The sequence below is a fragment of the Sinohyriopsis cumingii genome, chromosome 11, assembly GCF_028554795.1.
Source record: "Sinohyriopsis cumingii isolate HCF-2022 chromosome 11, ASM2855479v2, whole genome shotgun sequence".
Taxonomy (NCBI): Eukaryota; Metazoa; Mollusca; class Bivalvia; order Unionida; family Unionidae; genus Sinohyriopsis; species Sinohyriopsis cumingii.
Window position 1 is genome coordinate 54,319,377 of NC_142971.1, and position 18,172 is coordinate 54,337,548.

At 34.6% G+C, this 18,172-nt stretch overlaps 1 protein-coding gene and 1 pseudogene across 1 annotated transcript in view; one reads left to right on the forward strand and one right to left on the reverse strand.

The window, feature by feature from the left end:
• Window positions 1-18,172, forward strand: part of LOC149788475 (SLIT-ROBO Rho GTPase-activating protein 3-like) — a 241,384-nt gene that overhangs the window by 60,789 nt on the left and 162,423 nt on the right. The window lies entirely within an intron of this gene.
• Window positions 1,678-4,349, reverse strand: LOC149788476 (uncharacterized; annotated as a pseudogene).

The following is an 18,172-nucleotide window of genomic DNA, read 5'->3' on the forward strand; positions in this document are numbered from 1 at the left end:
GAAGCTTTATGATGGAGTGACCTGGACTAAATGTTGAATGAAACTTTATGATGGAGTGACCTGAGCTAAATGTTGAGTGAAGCTTAATGATGGAGTGACCTGAGCTAAATGTTGAGTGAAGCTTTATGATGGAGTGACCTGAGCTAAATGTTGAGTGAAGCTTTATGATGGAGTGACCTGAGCTAAATGTTGAGTAAAGCTTTATGATGGAGTGACCTGGATTACATGTTGAGTGAAGCTTTATGATGGAGTGACCTGGATTAAATGTTGAGTGAAGCTTTATGATGGAGTGACCTGAGCTAAATGTTGAGTGAAGCTTTATGATGGAGTGACCTGAGCTAAATGTTGAGTGAAGCTTTATGATGGAGTGACCTGAGCTAAATGTTGAGTGAAGCTTTATGATGGAGTGACCTGAGCTAAATGTTGAGTAAAGCTTTATGATGGAGTGACCTGAGCTAAATGTTGAGTGAAGCTTTATGATGGAGTGACCGGGATTGAATGTTGTGTACCTTGACCAACAGTCAGTGTCATTGAGACTCATTGACCAATGATCTCCAGAGTCAACCATGCTATTTCTAGTGTCTACATAGAACAACCATTATACTAGGGCAAGCATTTAATGTGCTGCTAACAGTGCTTATGTTTGATTATGTGACTATAACTTCATTTTCTTTGAAAAGATATGCACACAATCTTGAGTCCATACAAATAATTACTGCACTATTACTGTCATATCTTATAGCAGATGTTTTTCATGTATCCCTCACACACAACAATCTCTGAAGCTGAATCATTATACACAGAAAACTTTTTCTTCAGTATGCAGAATCACTTAGATAATTTGCTGAATCAAGACATAAAGCTGTATGTTTGTTCCCTACAACTCCAAAAATTGAATAAGAATTGATGGGCCAGCAGATTTTGAGACTGTAATAGTTTGCTGGACGAACCATTTTTCAAAGCCATTATCTAGGATAAATTCATTTCATTAACTTTTGCAACACTATTGACAGGCATATAATATAGATGTTATTGGACATGTCATACCAAACAATTGTTAAAGATAAAATAAAGAGATGCAGACTAGTTTGATGTCAGAAACAGGAAATTGTTTTATCAGTAACAAGTAAGTTTTGTATGCTTTTCATTATTTTTGCATAATTGATGATATCAGAGTGTGTATTTTTTAAAGTTTAGAATACTTTTCATTTGTACTAAATTCTTGAAATAAAATGCTTTTGTTTCACAGCGCAAGTTTTGTCGTAAGTATTTACACAGCAGGATAGATAGAGCAGACTAGACAGTGATCTTAAAAGTGATATTTTCACAAGTAAACAAGACTTAACCAAAGTCGCAGTTTGATTGGGATTTTATGAACCTGTAAGTGCCTGAGGGATCACATGAGATAGAATTGGTCATGTGATGAGTCAGTCTTTAGAGCATGATCAGCTTGGATGCCTCAGAGAACAACAATAGGGTGGGATATGCATGAAGATAATTAATTTGCATATGGGTGGGCATGTGATCCCTCAGGCACTTACAGGTTCATTAAATCCCAATCAAACTGTGACTTTGGTAAGTCTTGTTTAATTGTAAAATTTTATTTCCCCTGTAAGTGCCTTGGGATCCCTTGAGATTTCCAAGTTTATGCATCCAAGCACAACAATAAAGAAAAAATAAAGTAAAATGTATATTTGTGATATTAGATAAAACTATAAAAAACAATATATAAGCATCTGAGATTGAATCAACATTTTTTTTAGCTGGGACTTCCCAAGCACACCATGGCTGAAATCTAAGCTATCTGATACAGGATTATGATAGAACTTGCAAAAAGTGCAATCATTACTCCATTCTACAGTCTTAATAATAGTATGCAAAAACAGTTTCATTTTAGCAGCAGCAGTGCTTGATGCAGCTCTAGTGCAGTGGGCCCCAAAAATGGATGTATCAGTCCCTGCCTCCTTCATAACAGTCTTGATCCATCTAGCTATGGTGCTTTTAGCAACAGCTCTAAAAGGAGGTTGTGTCATTATCAATAATTTTTTCTCATTTCCCCAAAGGGAAGAAGTTCTACTGATGTATTCTTGTAAGGTTTCAACTATACATAGTCTTTTATCATGATACGCAGAGAAAGTCATTTGTGATAGATGTTGACCTAAGGTTTACTTTGCTTCAAAAGGTCCTTAAATTCTGAACAACTCTATCAGAACAAATAGTAATATCATCAATATTTTTGACATGCAAAGTTTGGCATCTCTGGCCACTAAGTAAGGCCAACAGGATCTCTAGTTTCTTAGTCACTTGTTTCAAAGAAATGTTCCGCAAGGGAAATAATTTTTACAGATGCTGAAGCACAGTTCTCACATCCCAGGTTATGCCATATCTTGGCAAACATGGCCTACATGGATTTTATGCGCACATTATTACCTAGGTCAACATTACTACTCAGTTTAACTAAACAAGATATAGCAGATCTGGCAGTGTTGATGGAGCTGTAACTTTAATCAAACAGCTGTCAGGAAAGCCAGGACTAAATTTACAGGTGGATCAAGTGGATCATTATGTTTCCCAACTGAAAAGTGCAACTATTTTTGAAGATGTGTCCAGTATTGTTTCCTTGTAGATTCTCTCCATGAGTCGAGTATGTCACTGACAGCTTGTCCTGATATGCCGTTGCGGAACAAGGCTTCCCTGATAAGCAAAACACAACTAGCTGGGTTTGCCGCATTTGATGTTCATTGAGTGGATCCTGAGGCCAGGTCAAACAGGAAGCGAATCTGTGGAAGAATGTACAATTGCTGAACGATTTTTCGCAAAAAGCAGGGAAACCAGGAACCACTTCTGCACAGTCATTTACTATCTTCTGAAGAACACGTCCCATCAGGCTGAAAGGTGGGAACATATATAAAATTATGTCCGACCACGTCATAGAGAAGTATACTGAACCTTGAAGAAGACTATCATCCAAATAGATAACATTGAGAGAACCCATCTTATGCAAGGAAGAAAAAACAGGCTTCATTATTTTGGTGTATACTCGTGGTGCAGCTGCCAGTCCATTTGGTTAACAGGTGTAATGATATAAAATTGTCCTTTCCAGTGAAAGCATAAATATTTGCGAAAAGCAATGTCAGCTGGAAGAGAGTAATATGCATCTTTCAGGTCCATACAAGCAAAATAAGAATCTTTGTGAACCATGGTCAGTGCTGTTTTTAATGTCTCCATTTTAAAATGGTGATGTGCCACATGTGCATTGAAAGCATGCAGGTTAAGAATACCACAGATGCTCCCATCACACTTATCTCTAGACAAGTACTTTACACAGGCAAAGTTTTTTTCTCTCCAATACTCCTTTTTTCAGCAGTTTATCAATTTCAGTTGTAATTACAGTGGATTCTTTGTCAGAGAAATTTCTCTGTTTTGGACAACAAGTTTGGACTGGGCTGCTATCGAGTTTGAGTCTATAACCTTTTAGATTAGACAAAATCCATGCATCAGAGGTTATCTTCAGCCATTTTTTAGCACACCAACTAACTTTACCAGCAACAAAATTTTCTGTCGTATTATATAAGACTGGGAAATAAACTGTGCTCTCATGAATGGAAATACTGCTACTTACAGTTTTGGTGGAAAATGCAACACTGCCTCTGTTCACAAATCTTGATGGGGGTTGTAAGGTCTCCACTTTTTGAGGTTCTCTGGTCCCTGGTTGTATGGTTGCTGTTGATAGGGCTGGGACTTAGCCCCCATCTTGAATAAAAAAGACTTGGGTCCTGCTTGAGCACCTTTATAATTTGAGTATATTTCAGTGTTTGAAGCCGAAAACTTTCCCCATCTGCTGAGCATGTGCAATATTTGTAACTTTTGTAGACAGATCATCTCCAAACAGGAGGTCAGTTACCTTATTTTGGAGTGCACAGAGAGTTGTTGTTGTAGGGTTTAACGCCATTTTTCAGCACACGATAGGCTATACATGGCGGCCAGTATTAATGGTGGAGGAAGAACCCGGGAAATCCCCGGAAATAACCACCGACCCTCGAGAAGCTACTAGCAAGCTTTCTCACATACCCACATTGGCCAAATCTGCAACTCGAACCAGAGAGAGTGATCAAAGTAATGGAGATCTGGCTTGATCAGTTCTTTCCTCTTATGAGACAAAATGCAGAAGAAAGCATCCACAATACATCACCAGCATCTGCAAGCAGTTTATTTACATTTGTAAGTGTACCATCTAACTTATTATGTAGTAATTCATCCATTAGCCTGAGAAGGGGAAAACCAGCTTTAGCAACAGTTCCCTGAAACTTTTGGAGCTTGGCATCCATTTGTTTTGTAGCTTTGTTCATTTTTGCCCAAATTCGGGATTTACTTTAGGTACACTTAAATTTTGGCAATTTTGTGACCTTAAATGTTTTTTGCTCAAGTCTTTAAATTTATCCTGTGTTATTTGGGCCCTGAATCCTGCATTTACAACTTTGGCCAAGCTCTCCAGTATGGGTGGCCCACAACATTTTTGCACTTCATAAAAGTCAGAGTTCTTTCACTGTGTCATTTCCTTCAGTTTATGAGGATAAATTTGGTGGTGATGTTACTAAGTTTTGAAGGCCATGCTTGAAGTCATTGACATCATCCTCAGGCAAAAATGACAAAAAGCTCCAGGGGTTAATGTGTTAAAGACATAAAGGTTGTTCTTTTTTTACTGGTTAGAAAGTTGTTTACAGTCGATCAGTCCCTTTTGGAACATGCCCAATAGACATGCAACCTTTATAAATAATTATAATAATATTTATTATTATTATTATTTTCTGTAAAGAGGGTAATACAATTAGCTGAATAACTAATCTGCCTTAGCAAGTTGAAGCCACTCTCAAGGATTGAATTTGATACATTCATTGGTGCACACAAGTTTATTTGAATACATTATGATTCTATGCCTAGTCTTTTAAACTACTTATTTTTTGCTCATTTGGCAGTTTGCATACTTAACACAGTATGTGTTTTCATCTTGTAAAGCTTTACAGTTTTTATCAAAGTAAGCTAGTTTGCCCATGGGAGATTTGAGATTACACCATAATACCTCAGCTTAAAAGTTAAAACATTAAAATAAAGTATGGGATGTTTCATGGAAATTGCATTATATTTATTGTACAAAATTTGCACCTTGCAACCATTTGCCAGTAATTAAAGTTATCAAGGAAAGACATGTAAATAGTACATGTAGACAGGTATGCAGATGAGAAGTAAAAGTACATGTAGACAGGTATGCAAATGAGAAGAAAAGGAAGGTTTTAGAATGAATATACAGATACTAAAGCAAAATCAAATATATACATGTATGTGGATACATAGGTAATAATTTTGGTTGTAGCCAGAGTTTTAGTATTTAGACAGAAGACATTGAAGTGATATTTTCAACAACAGTTTTTCTTTTTAACAGGTTCATTAGATTTATTGGTGGAGTGTTTGTCAAGTTTCATTTTTGTTGCCAAAATATGCAAACAGACTCATCTCTTCAACCATATCAACAGTAATGAAAGCTGGACTTTATGCAAAGACTTATTCTTACAACCGAATGATAAGATAATGCTTATTTTATCCATTTAATCAGCAATTGCACTGTGTCAACTTGTCATCTTGAAATCCTCAACATGCATAACGGCATTCTTTTGTGAATTATTTTTATACATTTGTCGCACTTTTAAGGAAAGCCAGATAGTTAATCATTATAGACAAATGCCATTTATTCCAAACACAGCAGTCAAAGAAATTCCATGTTATACACATATTATTAAAGAATTATTACATAGTTAGGCTAGTCACCTTGAAATCAGCGACATGCATTCAAAAATGTTGACAAGCCAATCTTGCAGAGTCAGCAAGCTCAGCACATATCAGAGTGCACAAAATTCTGAAAACGTACAAATATTATGATTAAAATGTAAATAATAAATTAAAATATAAATATTTATTCACTGTTTCTCAAAACTTGCTTCAGATAGATATATTAACATTATCATGTCTGCACAAGAAAATCTGACTGACCATGACATGAACTATATAAACAAAAATGACAGTCTTTGACAGTATATTGTTTGAAATAAAGGATCAAAAGACTAAAGTAACTGCAGGCAGTTGTGTAATAGAGGAATGTGGTACAGTTATAATAACTGCTAAATAAGGGTGTTTTGCATATATGTACTGTAGTGGGATTACTGATTATAGAAAATTCTCTCTCTCTCTCTGGGGGCCCTGAATGGCCGAGTGGTCTAAAGCGCTCACCATTCCGGATCACTGCCATCTCACCTCTGTCTGCGTGGGTTCGAGTCCAAGGCTCGTCTAGCGTGGTTACGTGGGAAAGCCTGCCAGTAGCTTCTCATGAGTCGGTGGTTCTTCCCTGGGTTTTCCAGGGTTCTTCCTCCACCAGTTATACTGGCCGCCATGTATAGTTTATCTTGTGCTGAAAAATGGCATTCAATGCTAACACAACAACACCTTCCTCTCTCTCTCTCCTATATTACACCCAGTAGTAAATGTACCTGCTTGGCATGAACAGTAAAATGAAAATGGTTCAGATTTAAGCCTCCTATTGCATACAATTCATGATATGAATTATTGCAGGTAATTATTTTCCAACTCAGCCAGATGCGCTAAATTCTTGTAGAGTGTTGTATTTGAAATTCTGTTCCCCCCACATAGATTGGTTCGCGAGAGCTTGAGAAAAATAATTATCTGTTTGTGACCAACACCAGCACAAGCCATGCATATTTTGCATCGCTGTGTTGGTCACAAACAGATAATTATTTTTCAAGCTATGGAACCAATCTATGTGGGCCAGAATATTAAATACAACACTTAAAAGAATGAAGGTTGCTGATTGGCTGAAAATAATTACCTGCAATAATGTCACATTTTAAGAAAATTGTATGCAATAGGAGGCTTAAATCTGAAACCATTTTCATTTTACTGTTCATGCCAAGCAGGTACATTTACTACTGGGTGTAAATGGAGTTCTCATCAGGTTGGTGTTGTTGTTGTAGCATTGAATGCCATTTTTCAGCACAAGATAAACTATACATGGCGGCCAGTATAAATGGTTTAGAAAGAACCCAGGAAAACCCTGGAAAGAACCGATGAATCATGAGAAGCTATTGGCAAGCTTTCTCACTTACTCACATTGGCCGAACCTGACACTCCTCATCAGGTTCAACTTTGATTGTGGGTACCTGCAATGAAATTATTTCTGCAAAACAAATCCAGCACCTTATCATTTTCTTGGTTTAAAATTTACTGTTGGATAGATCCTGCATGGGATGTAACAGTTGGGATCTCAATTTGTTTTACCCATCTTATCACCAGAGTATAGTAATTTTGCAAAACATTAACACTGGGTCAGGTGAATTGAATTAATTGAATTTGTTGTCTGTGCCTTGCTCTTATCTCAACATGCTTGTTATTCCCTAAAGGAATCTTAATAGGAAAAAAAAGATTTTGTCTGGTGTTTCAGGATTCTCCTATTTTTTTAAAAAAAAGAGTCATTGCTGCCATTAATTTAGCAAAGTTAGCACTTGAAAACTAGTATGCTTTTGCAATGCATCTCCTATATGCCCCACTCTTGCAAAGAGAGAAGTCAAGGTTAGATGATGTAGCCTGTTGCAGGAAACAAGGAACTGAGATGGATGACTTGGGATGTTTTATTCATCAACAAACTAAGTGCCAACTAATGTTTTGAAGGATTGGTACACTACATTGGAGTGTTAAAGCAATCTTAAAAGTTTGGTACTTGTCATAAAGTACATAAAATGAGTACCTGGTTTTGCCTTGCAGCAGGATCCAGCTCATCTTAGAAGCTGCATGTACATGCAAATAATAATAATAATAATAATAATAGCATGTCCTTATTTGCAATGCTAATATAGTATCTAAATTTTACATTTCAGATCGTTGTAAATTAGGTAATTTTCTGTACTCTGTTTTGAGAAGAATTTTTTTCTTTCATAAGATTTGTTTGCTAACAGATTTTTACCAAGGAAATATTTTAAGTTTTCAGTTTTTACTTTCTTTTTTTAAAAGTGACCTGGATTATCGTTTTCACAATAATCAGAGCTTTTAACTTCTCAGGCAAATTTTGGTAAGGACCCACACACATGGGTAGGTAAGGGGGTCTATGTTCTCAGCAGACCTTACATTTGTTGTCTGGTCTAACCAAATTGGTTACTAATTGACTCCTATCTCTTTTGTTGCCAATTCAAGCCAGTCATTCCTCTGGTAGCTTCATCCACAACATGTATAACTGCTTATCCAGATTGACTCATCTGCAGACAGTTCAATATAGGACAGATTGCTGGTAAAGAAGATTTACTGATATTTCCTTTCATTTAGAACTTCTGACCAAATTCTTCACGAGCAGAAAATTATTTTATTTGTTTACATGCATTCCCTTGTTGGTATAATTTGTGTTATGTTTGAAATTCTTCATCTTTTTAATGTCTTTTCAGTGATCATATTTTACTGTCAGCTTGTAAGCATATTACCTTTCACTTAGAATAAATCCACACAGTTCATCAGTCTGTCATGTACCAGTACAACAATAAACTGGTATTTCAAAAAATGCAAACAACCAAAAAAAACAGTCAATTCATGGACAGATTTGAAAGCACTTAGTTCAAGGCTTAGTGGCACTACATTTACAAAAACAAAACAAAAAGAAAACTTTGTTTTTGTTAGTTATCACAGACTGGAAAACAATTTCATTAGCAACATCATACCACAGTACTTGTGTTTGACTAACCTTAGTCACTCTAAAATATTCTAATTGAAAGGAAACCCAATCCTCATCTGACAATTGGTAAAGCTATGCACCAAGCATTCTCAAAGTCTCTGTGTGTATGTTTAAAAAAATAACTTGAAGGGTTAACAAAAATTAGATCCAAGTTACACATGCAAAGGATACAGTGTATCTCTTGCTATTTAATGTGGCAAAAGTTGCAGAGTGAATTCTTGGTTAAAAAGCCTTGCAACCCATATTGCATTCAGTTTAAAAGTACTGTATGTCATAAGATCTCATTAAATGTTAGTTTGTTTCATTGTTTTAGCTCATGTGTCTATATGGCTATGTGAGACCAGTGGTATCCCTGAGATCAGAACATATTTTATTACCATGGGTCTGATGTGGAATACGTAGTATCTCTGCAGTCTCTTATCTGTCAACATTTGTAATTTTCAACTTCAAAATAAAATAATATACAAAATTAAATACTGGACTAGTTTCAATCAAATTTGGTTAAGAGCACCTTGGCATGAAGGCCTTTCATGTCTGTGCAAATGAAGCAGTCAGCGAACTATTGTGACCACCAGTACTATACAGGAACGTTTATGCAGATTCTTAGAATGGCTATATAGAATTTGAAAAGTAAGGATCCTGAGTTGAAAGTATTTCGGTTTTATTCTTATAATGCCAGACAAGCATCCAGTATGGCCACTATTACTTAAAATAGAAAAACCTTTAAATGGCTAATTCATCTCAAAAGCTGTTCAAAGGAATTTGACCAAATTTTTTAGAGCAACGTTTCAATTACATACAAAATTAATTATGTTAATCCACCATATTCAGGTCACCATTATTGTAATTAAAGACATCTTCAATTAACAACTTCTCAAAAACTGATAGACAGAATTTTAACAGATTTTTACAGAAAGTATCTTGAAAATTCGTACATCTGATATAGATGTGGGATCTAATGTGACCACTATACTTTTCAATGACCTTTAAAAAAAATAACCGTAACAGAATTTGACAAGATATGGTTTGAACTTATTTATTTTAAAATAAAAGCCTATACAAAAATTCATACCCAATTTACATGATTTTAAGAAATTTGGATTGAAAGCCTCCTAGGAACCCAGATTTCTTAACTAAACAGCTCTTGCATTTAACTATTTGTGAGATGTGAGTGATGTCAGACCCACTTGATCATCATGATTTCAGTTGCAGGTCTGTTAATAGAGAACAATTTGTAGCAAGACAGCTGTGTACTTTAATTGAAAACAATTAAACCTGTTCATTGTCTTAACAAGTTACTTTGTAGTTGCACTGTAGAAATGAATTCCACACCAGGAACCTCTGCTAACTTTGATAAGAATGAAAGCCTGAACAAGGAAATGTTTTTCCAGCATGAGTCAAAGGCTTTAATTTCACTTGCCAAGAACTTTAAAACAGTGAGCAGTAATAGAGAATTTCCTAATGCTCTTCTTTCTGTAATACGAATCATTTAATGCATGTTCCTTTTAGTGCTGTCCGTGGCAGCCATAAAGTATAGACTTGCAATGAAGTATGAGTACATGATACAGTTTTACTACAGACTTATAATGAAGTACCAGTACATGATACATTTAATTTTACTCATACTTGCAATGAAGTACCAGTACATGATACATTTAATTTTACTCATACTTGCAATGAAGTACCAGTACATTTAATTTTAATGCAGACTTGTAATGAAGTACCAGTACATGATACATGTAATTTTACTAGACTTTTAATGATGTACCAGTACATGATACATTTAATCTAACTACATGCTTTTAATAATGTACTAGTATATTATGCATTTATTTTACTAGACTTATGATGGACCAGTACATGATACATTTATTTTTACTACAGACCTATAATGAAGTAACAGTATATGATACATTTAATTTTACTACAGACTTATAATGAAGTAACAGTACATGATACATTTAATTTTACTTCAGACTTATAATGAAGTAACAGTACATGATACATTTAATTTTACTTCAGACTTATAATGAAGTAACAGTACATGATACATTTAATTTTTCTAGACTTATAATGATGTAACAGTACATGATACATTTAAGTTTACTACAGACTTATAATGAAGTAACAATACATGATACATTTAATTTTACTACACACTTAACAAAATGGGAACCATGAGCATCTTTGCCTTATAACAAGAACTGTTATAATTCAAGGCTTATAGTGAAGTACCAGTACATGATACATGCAGAGCAACGTTTTAGAATCATGAGACAAAACAGTTGTAATTATTACAGTCGTCAGTGTTAGTTATGTTAATGTAGGAAAAAACAGCTTTTTGCATGCCATGCTTGATTTCAGGAAATTAATTAGGACAGTAGACACTCAAATCCAGTGTCATTTCAGGGTGATGATTTGCTATTATGCTACCATGACTAGTATAATTAGGGTACATATTTGTTTTGCTCAGGTAGTATAGAGTTTGCTTCATGTATCTCCTCCCAGTGTGTCCAGTGACATAGTTGTGTGTAACAGATATATCCATACTTGTAGCTGAGAAAATAGAGTTTCCAGTGTATTGTAGTAGTTTATGAGGTCCAGTGGTGTGAGTCAAATATAGTACATTTTAAAATCTGTACAGTATTTTCATCATACAGCTGGAAATCTATACATATGTCTGATTTAATTCACTGTCCCATTATAAAATGAAATGTTGAAAATGTATTTTTGGGTAATACTAGATGAACAGTAACAATTGAATTACAAGGGACCATGCTAGCTTGGTTCTGTTCCCAGATTAGCATTGTTTGATGCAGTCACAGAACCTGATAGGCATGAATATGTCTGACAAAGGGCACTAAAAATGGAAACAGTTACATAAGTAATTTCATTGCCCACTGCAGTGGACAACAGGAAAACAAAATGTAGGTATGCAGAATGTTGTGATGCATTCACAGGAGTGAGTAATGAACTAGTCTTGAGATTATATTGTCATGTGATTTTATGTCAATAAACATGCAGCAGTATGTATTAATCAATAAACATGCAGCAATATGTATCAATCAATAAACATGCAGCAATATGTATAAATCAGTAAACATCCAGCCATATGTATCAATCAATAAATGTGCAGCAATATGCATCAATCAATAAACATGAAGCAGTATGTATCAATAAACATGCAGCAATATAAATCAATCAATACATGTCCAGCAATATGTATCAATCAATAAACATACAGCAATATGTATCAATCAATAAACATGCAGCAATATGTATCAATCAATAAATGTGCAGCAGTATGTATCAATCGATAAACATGCAGCAGTATCAATCAATAAACATGCAGCAATATGTATCAGTCAATAAACATTCAGCAATATGTATCAATCAATAAACATGCAGCAATATGTATCAGTCAATAAACATTCAGCAATATGTATCAATCAATAAACATGCAGCAGTATCAGTCAATAAACATGCAGCAATATGTATCAGTCAACAAACATTCAGTAATATGTATCAATCAATAAACATGCAGCAATATGTATCAATAAACATGCAGCAATATATATCAATCAATAAATGTCCAGCAATATGTATCAATCAATAAATGTCCAGCGATATGTATCAATCAATAAATGTCCAGCAATATGTATCAGTCAATAAACATTCAGCAATATGTATCAATCAATAAACATGCAGCAATATATATCAATCAATAAATGTCCAGCAATATGTATCAATCAATAAATGTCCAGCAGTATGTATCAATCAATAAATGTCCAGCAATATGTATCAGTCAATAAACATTCAGCAATATGTATCAATCAGTAAACATGCAGCAATATGTATCAGTCAATAAAGGTGCATCAATGAGCAGTGTGTGTGTACTAATGGGGGAAAACAGCTAACATGGAATGGTCCATTATCTTTTAGGGGAAGTAGAGAAAGATATGCAATTTACAATATGAGTGTTCTTCTAGCACTGTAAAACAAAATGTCGTATAAGCTGGGTTATTTTTACATATGTGACATGGATTAGATCAGATATATCCATACTTTTTTTTAGCTGTATGGCAAAATAATGTACAGTTTTGCAGATGCCATAATAATAATAATAATAAAAATGAGGACTTTGTATAGCGCCTAATCTTTAGAAGCTGTAAGTGCTTTACGACATTAGACAACACCTATAAGATAAGAAACATAATAATATTATTACAAAAACAAACAACATGAAATTAGAAAAACATTAAAAAATGAAAAACATGCAGAGAGTATTTCAGGTAGGAAACATTATTAGGTCTTTAAGCTTGTTCTTGCTGTCGAAATAAGTGAGTTTTGAGAGCCCTCTTGAATGTGATCGCTGTGTCTTTGTGTCTAAGTTCAGTGGGCAATTCATTCCACGTTGCTGGGCCCTGGTATGCAAAAGAACGCTGTCCATGTGACTTTGTGCCATGAGATGATGAGACCCACAACTTTGGACTCTTAAAATATCAGAGTACATTTGTACAATTCATCCCTTATACAGCTGGAAAGGACTGCTCTGGTGGCTTTTGTGGTTAGTTTGTCTGCCTTGGATGTTGTAGGTTAAATCTTCGAACCCAGGCTAAGTCATTCGAAAGACTTACAAAATGGTACTAGCAGCTTCCTCACTTAGCCAGTGAGCATCAAGAGGTTAGTGTTAGGACTGGTTAGCCTGGTGTCAGGATAGTGTGACTGGGTGGGACATCATGCTACATGCCTGTGCTAGATAGATATCACTATAAACTGCCACACTGCAGATATCTTAGTGATATCACTAAAATTGTTAAAGCTACATTAAAAATCTAAAGCATATGCACTCACACACAGACACAAACACACACACAGCTAGACAAATATGGATATATCTGTTACTAAATGCACGAGTATAGCAGATGTATTGAGCTATTCAGACCCAAATGTATTAAAAAAATGAGTGACGTAAAGATGACCTAGTTGCAGTACAAATTGAACAACAGAAAGATGACCTAGTTACATTACAAATTGAACAACACAAAGATGACCTAGTTACAGTACAAATTGACCAACATAAAGATGACCTAGTTACAGTACAAATTGAACAACACAAAGATGACCTAGTTACAGTACAAATTGAACACAAAGATGACCTAGTTACAGTAAAAATTAAACAACAGAAAGATGACCTTGTTGCATTTTTCTGACATGAATACATAAAAAGTAGGGTAACAGAAACATGTCCTAGTTAAATTGATCCTGCCTGTGTATTAAAAATTGAGTAATAGAAACGTAATCTAGTTAAGTTAGGTAACCCAATTTTAAATATAAACATAGCTACATTATACGAGCTGATATCAAATTTAAACTATTTTGAGTTAGATATATAAATAATTGTAAGAACTTGTTCCTCATATAAAAAGGAACACAGTTCAATCACGTCAAGAGCAGAAAATAAAAATATAACAAATGGTTACTACAGTCATTGTAAGGGACAAGAAAGATGTTTCTTCTTTGGAAAAGTACCAGAAGTGGACCAGAGTGTAAATTTTATAAAACAAATTTTTTGCTGTGCTTAACAGGCACAGCTAACAGGAAACTAATTGATTCCTTTTATCAATTTTGGGTGCCTTCCACAGCCCCTTATTGAGAATGTATGTTGCTAATCTGTGACCAGCTATCATAGAACTAGGATACAGCAATTATATATACACAAATCACAACACAAAACATCTGTCAGTTATGTAGATACATGAAAATATGTCAAACCAGCTTTGGGCATGATAGACGCATCAGTCCAAATTATTGAAAATGTTCTTCATATTGAATTAAGGATAACATACCTTGAAATGCATTTATTCAGTATGTGATTAAAGCCATCATTAATGCAGCTAAATGTTGTGATTTGTGCATTAAAACAAGGAATTGATCTTATTAAGAGAAGTGCAAGAGACTTGTAAACTAATAGTCTGTCATTGGCATGGGACTGTCAGAAATGAATAATTAAATGAAATAAAAATTATAAAGATTGCAAATATATTACACTCAGAAACCAAATAAAGTTTATGGCAAGGGAGCTCAAAAAGTTTTGACTATAGTTTTTATCATAATAATTAACTACAGGTGACCTGTGCTTTCAATATGGAGTCAGAAGTAAGCAACATAACTCTATTACAAATAAGCATGTATCTTTCATTTGTCTATAATATACATTTTAATAAATAAAATTTGTTTTGGACCTCCTATATAATGACTAATATAAACAACTGAAATATCTTGTCCAATCTTGTAATTCAAGGGAAGCAACATCTGCAGTCCTAAAGCAATTTCAGGACTGAGAGTTATGTCCCATAATCTACCTTTCACATAGAATACTGGTTCTAAAAGTACAGACATGCTCAGGATATGTTTAGAACATGAAGATATTGGTCTTCCCATATCTTTGCAGATCAAGCTGTAGACCTTGTCAGTATCAATTTTATTTGAATCTTTCATCCCAAAAATCCTGATCCTAATGATGTTGTTTTTTATAGCTGTCTTCCTCTAAACAAATCGACTACTGTACTATATTATAAGAACTGGAAGACATAAGGCTGCCTTCCTATAAAAAAATTGACTACTGTACTATGATAAGAACTAGAAGACATAAAGCTGCTTTCCTCTAAACAAACTGACTACTGTACTATGATAAGAACTAGAAGACATAAAGCTGTTTTCCTCTAAACAGACTACTGTACTATGATAAGAACTAGAAGACATAAAGCTGCTTTCCTCTAAACAAATTGACTACTGTACTATGATAAGAACTAGAAGACATAAAGCTGCCTTCCTCTAAACAAATTGACTACTGTACTATGATAAGAACTAGAAGACATAAGGCTGCCTTCTTATAAACAAACTGACTACTGTACTATGATAAGAACTAGAAGACATAAAGCTGCTTTCCTCTAAACAAACTGACTACTGTACTATGATAAGAACTGGAAGACATACATTTTAATAGTGAATTTATGAAATGTCTGCAAATGTAAAAATATTTTCATTCAAGAATTTTTTTATATAATTATGTTTACAAATGCCTAGATTTCCATTTAAACAGATGCTGATCCCTATCCAAATAGCGGAGTGTGTATCCAAAATACTCTGCTTTTATGCTTAGTGTTGCTACTTACAAATCTGAGTCAGACAAAATAATTTATGTTATCTGATTATTAACCACTTTAAAAAATGGGATATCCTTTTTGCTTGCTGATATCCCAGATGTGTTCGGGGGCCCCGAGTGGCCGAGTGGTCTAAAGCGCTCTCCGTTACGGATCACTGCCATCTCACCTCTGCCTGCATGGGTTCGAGTCTCGGATTCAGCCAATGTCGGTATGTGAGAAAGCTTGCCAGTAGCTTCTCGTGGGTTGGTGGTTCTTTCCGGGTTTTCCTGGGTTCTTCCTCCACCATTAATACTGGCTGCCATGTATAGCCTATCGTGTGCTGAAAAATGGCGTTAAACACTACAACAACAACAACCATATGTGTTCTTTTATTTTCACTTGAAATTCCGTTTTTGGTCTAACCTACATATTATTTTGCCACATGTTGCAGCAAATAAACAATGTTGTGTGTGGTTTGAAACATATTTTAGGTTTATTTAAGTGCTTTTGAATTTTTTATTTTTTTTTCCATTTATGCACAAATAGTGCAAGGTGCAGGGCAATCCAGTACTAATTTACCAATACAAAGTTGTTGAGTATGTGGGTAATATTCAGGCTGGTTAGTTACTTAGCTTGAGGTTACAGATATTGTTCCATGAGGACTCAGAATCTCTTGTAACTTGACATACTTGAATACAATTTCTATCCATCTTTTTTAAAAAGAGAGCAAGTAGTTAGGAAGTAGAAGATGCTTCACTATGGTTAGACCATTATGTTCTCATTATCTTGAATCTATTAGATTGCTATGCTGCAGTGGGTAGCATTCTAGTTAAAGTTAAAAACGAGTATTACAACTCTAGGGTATTAAAATAAGTTATAGAAAAGCTTTGTAAAATTCATCAGATAATTTATTACCATATAATACAAGGTGAAAATGTAAAAAAGAAAACATAATATTGCAAATTAAATCCCAGATAATACTCAAATTTCTGACACAATTCCTGATGAATAAAGTTCTGGGTAATCTTGAATGGTATTCCAGATAATTTCCAACGCTGAAGGCATTGATGTGCCTGTAGTAGCCTGTAGTCTCTAATGTGCTAATGTACCAATGGCCTGAATCGTAATGATGTGCCAGCAGTTGTCTGCTGAATCACAGTTATACCATCCAAGGGTTTCTTTGGTTTAATTCACTATATTTCCCATTTAATGTCTCTTTCCAAGAATATTATAGAGCACTTTGCTTTCCAGAGAATCATAAATAATTTTACCCAAATCAAAATCTGAATACAACAATAGAATTTTTTTCAGGAATAATTAATTTTTATGGTAAACAAGATTTAATTTTCAAAAAAACTAAGACCCAAAAGAATAACCTAGATCAGGGTCAGAAGTTCATTTCCAGAAAAATCTTACAAATAATTAGGTCTCTTACCAAAATTATAATAAAGAACATAGTTTTTACACAATGTTCTTGACTCAGACCAAGATAAATATGTTTACTTGTATTGATAATGATCTTAATATTAAACACACACTCATAGAGAAAAGATCAGCTGTGTACTGGTTGCTTACAGTTTTGTTTTTAAAAAATCAATGATTTTGGTCAGGTAAACAATGAACTTGATTTTTGACAAGGTCAGCTACCATATACAATTTTACATAATCGACAGTATATAATGAACAAAAAAGATAACAAACAATGCAAATTAAATGTATACGTAACACGAAGAAATTTTTGCTGAAGGAATATGGAAGCATGCCCTGACGTGCTGGGGTACTGTTGTCACCTCTGGTCCCTGACTGGTTTAGTTATTCTTGTAGCTTGTCAGAAGAAAAAGTTAATGTTGATTCACTGGTTCAACTGATTGCCATGTATTGTTGATGTGGGTTTATATAATCTCTAGCCATGGGTGCAGCCAGGCACAGCCACTATTTTGGGTAATGTAACAATGATTGCACACTGGTTTTTGGTGGACCATTGTGTCATTACATCCCTTTTGCATGAGATGCACTGTATTTGATGATATTAATGTTTAATATAGCCAGGATTTTTATGACATTGCCTAATGCAGCTGGGATTTGACTTACCGTAATTACTCACTTGTAAGATGAATCCATCAGCAAGCTGCACAGACTCAGATTTTCTGTCTGTGCGGTTTGTTTGGAGAAATTAGTAGATCAAAATAACATTCACCCTGATCTGCAAGCACATTATGCTTTGGCATATCTAGATCTTTGT